Genomic DNA, 4506 nt, shown 5'->3' with positions numbered 1-4506 from the left:
GGTATCAAATGAAAGCAGAATGACTGGTGATCATTCTAGAACACTCTTTGAGCTATAATTTGCCAGTTTGTCAGATCTGCAGAACCGTTAAAAAGACCACACAAAGTACGAAGTTGAAGTGCGTTGAGGACCTGAATTTTAGTTATAGTAGTGTATGTCCTTCATCAGTGTATATGCATATTTTCAACAATAAAACTAGTGGTAGATGTAAATGAACAATCCGTTGTAGAATAAAGTATGTGTTCACGACACATTGAAACAATGTACAAAATAAACTATCTGAAATAATCATTACATGTAATTTCCAGAGTATACACATATATATTTATGCGTATAGTTTAAAGGGCCATGTTAAATGTTAAAAATGTGCAAATATGATCAAATACAAATATATCATGTGTTTATAACTAGACTATGGTAATACCAAATCATATTTGTGCCACAGTGGTAAATAATTAAGACCATTCGAGGAACACAACTTTTTGCCGTGCTCTTTATCTTTAAGTGGGGAACAAACCGGTGTCTTTTTATTCACCAAAGTTTAAACCCCAAATAATAATGAAATTAGTTATTGTATCTTTTCTTCAATACACGAGGTAACTATTATAAGCCGGAACAGAAACGAAACGTCAAAGGCTAACTACAAATATTGAAGTCCTTGGCTTAAAATGATCTTTACTTTAATATAAAGCATACTTAGTAGGTATATTTTAGCAAACACTTCTTGTGTACTTTTGGATAGATAATTAAGAATAGTTATCAAACGACTGCGCTTTCAACTGTACATAATTATATTGCATTAACATTTCAGTTAGTAGCTTAAAGTGCAACGTTAGCTTTTTGTTCATTTCAAAGTAACAGAAACATTATATTCTTATTATTTCAAATTGTAAACGGACCTATTTTAAATGTTCTGTTATAATTCATGTCAGTACCAAAGTACCAAAGTACTAACTATTTAGCTGATGATACCCTCGGGGACTGAACGTACGCCAGGAGAGATAACGGCCCAGTTATGTATAATATTAAAACAACACATTCTAAGTTTTATACGTTCTAACATTAAAGGGTTTCAAATTAAACTTGATGAAAAAAAACGCATATAAGGCATGTTAATTAGATTATATTTACTTCAGATCAAAATGTACTGATACAATATAGAAGGTCATAATTAGACTACGTAAAAAGTATTGTACAAAATACATGAAATACTTGTATATATAACTGGTAATGATCAAGTTAAACTTTTTTCTAACTCTTGAATATATAATCCTTAACTAATTTCTGCAAGGATTGTCTCGTGTAAAGAGGGTGCCACGCTCTATGCACTCTAAGAACCCTTGTAACAACTCTTTTATGGGTCATAGGTGACCTGTTGCAAGGCAAAAGTTCTGTCCAATACACCCTAATGTTACATTGACAGTCTAAATTTCCTGATGTTTGAAGGTATTATTTAATTACATTATTTAAATTTTTTTTTTATCATATATTATCATAATCAGTATAATCTTTTTTAAATCATATACTTTGAGATTTAATGTAATCATAAATTTAATTCAATTGTACAATTGTAAGTAGTTGTTATTTATTAGATTTCATTTAAAGTAGTCATACTGACCTCTGATGTAAGTGGAACAAAGCTACATTGTAGTATTTAACAAGACACAGATGTAAAAGTAAACGTCAGGGGTTAGACAAAAAGATTGTTGTAAAGTAACAATAGACCAAGTATCACTCTGTTTATGGTGTCGTTTTATTCTATACTCTTCAGAATCCGACGTAAACGGTCAAATTTTCAGTATTAACTAAAACAAAATATCGAATGAATGGTAACTAAGTACTATAAAACAGTTGAGATGGCCATCCTAAAAAACCCAAAATTATTTCCATAAAACATCCGTTGGACCTGTGTGTTGTTAAATGGAGGCCACCCGTCCCGTATTTCAAAGCTTGGTATCCTCCAAATCTCTTTTCTAAAGTATCAAACTGTTTAATTTAACCCTTTGTGCGTTTGGCTTTCGAAACCAAATTTGTATAATCATTAACGACATATGGTCTAATTATGTATATGAATTGAAGGTGTATAAGTTAAATGCGGACCAAGTCAAGCAATATGGGCCCTGTATTGTCCTTTATTTTGTAGGAGTGTTGTGTGATAATAGAGGTATTGAAAGAAAGGATATTAGTGCATTACTAAGGTCTCAAAAAGATGTGTTTGCCATAAAGTGGTAGAAGGATAATATTGTTTTATAGAGGTTCAAAAGGGAGTTTAGCATTATAGAAAATAAATAAAAACAACACATTATTAATGACTAGAACACACCCGCGAAATCGCGGGTATATACAGCTTGTGAACTGTTGTAGGATGATTTTTTGGAAAATATATTATGTATGGAGAATTTCATAAAAGGTATCAAAAGCCCTCTCCCTTTTTTCAAAGTCCGATAATTGTTTCCTTTCTGTTGAATTCAATTATTTTCGTGTTTCTGGTCTCAGACCACAGTTATTATTTTCCTTTGCTACAATGCTTCTTTTGGTAAAAGTCAAATCAAAGTGGCAGTCAAAATTTCCCCGACTATCATCCTGAAAAGCCTCTATCATGACACGACCTACCCATTGTATTTATTGTTTAACTTGTTCCCGTCCTGAGCATGCATGAAATATTTGCCACTGGACGTTAAGCAACCAACAATCAATCAATCAATCAAATCAAATTAAAAATTTGCACCGTTTCAAACTTCAAATAAATGTTATTGCTTATATATAGACCATTATCATGATTATTAGTCTAATAAAATATGCTTCAAGGACAATTTATCAGTGTTTTTTTTTTGAGAGCCTTATTAGCATGCCAATGGTAGGATATGAATCTTGTGGGAATTTTATATAAATGACTAAGACCGACTAAGGCTAATTTGAGGGGTGGTAGGAGGTGTCCTGATCCCGAGAAGCAATATTTCAAGAAATTCATATCCCGTAAGGACCAATCCCCAAATCTCGAGCTTAAAAACACCCGATCCCGACGCCCCAAAAAAGGTCCTGTCTCCCTCTAATCTCTACCTTACTTTCATTTTTGGTAATTCACTATTTTCCCTTTCAACAATAAATTGTTATGCCCCATTTATATATATATATATATATATATGAGCATTATGTTTTCTAGTCTGTGCATCCGTGTGTTCGTTCGTTCGTTCGTCCGTCTGTCCCTCTTCAGGTTAAAATTTTTGGTCGAGGTAGTTTTAGATGAAGTTGAGCAAGTTTTACTTATTTCAATATATATGCAAGTGGTATGACCCCTAAAATAGTAAACATTTCAAAGAAAACAGTAGACAGAATACAGAGAGTCTCTCTATATATTAAAGTAGTATAATCGTAGTTTACAAAAAGTCATGTAGATAGACGCGAAAAATAATTGTCCTTTATAAGGAGGTATTATAGTTGTAGTTCTTGCGATCTAAGCACCATCATATAGAGACTGCTCTGATTGGCTTATTTATTTTTCATTTTTTGTTATCTATCATACGATTGGTTGTATTTGTGCATGTTTCAAACCGGAAGTTCTATCTACGACTAAAAGTCAGTATGATGACGGAATCATATCCGGACTCTTTTTTTGTCGTTTTTCTCCCAAAATATCTCAATCTGAATAATCATAAGAATGAATGACAAATGCGACTATACATGTTAATTATAAGATACAGAGGCATGATGATTGATTTATTGTGGAAGGAAGTTAAGCGACACACAAAATGAGTCTTCTCGTTTAATAGTATAGATATGCGTCCGAAGCTTTTTTCTGGATTTACCTTCATAAAAAAGCGCATATAATTATCAAGGGTGCCAGGTTTATGATCTAATACGCCAGACGCGCGTTTCGTCTACATTAGACTCATCAGTGACGCTCAGATCAAAATAGTTAGAAATCCAAACAAATACAAAGTTGAAGACCATTGATGACCCAAAATTCCAAAACGTTGTTCCAAATATGGATAAGGTTATCTATGCCTAACAAAGCATTATATTTGAAAACCAAGTAGAAACAGTTGAACAGCTTACAAAAAGGACATAAACAAAATAGCTACTTTCAGCATAGGACAACTTTCCTGGAGGTGGTGTCAACCATAGTTTATGATAATTTCAAAATATGTCTGAAATAAATATTGTTGCATAATGGTAGTCTAAAAGGAATGTACTTGAGTTATACGGTTTTAACACGAAATATTGTTTATTCACAAAGTCATGAGATACAGCTTTGAATTATGGGGGTTTGCTATGGATGTTGTTGATCAATCTTTTTTAATGCTCTTGTCCGATAATAATTAAACAAGTTTAATGTATATTCATATTGTAAAACTAAACATGCTAAAAAAGGGACAAAAGATACCAGAGGGATAGCCAAACTCATAAATCGAAAATAAACTGATAACGCCGTGGTTAAAAATGAAAAGGACAAACAGACAAACAATAGTACACATGACACAACATAGAAAACTAAAGAATAAACAG

Source organism: Mytilus edulis, chromosome 11 (genome assembly GCF_963676685.1).
Source record: "Mytilus edulis chromosome 11, xbMytEdul2.2, whole genome shotgun sequence".
Classification (NCBI taxonomy): Eukaryota; Metazoa; Mollusca; class Bivalvia; order Mytilida; family Mytilidae; genus Mytilus; species Mytilus edulis.
The sequence above is the reverse complement of the archived record's forward strand: the minus strand, read 5'-3'. Positions refer to the sequence as shown.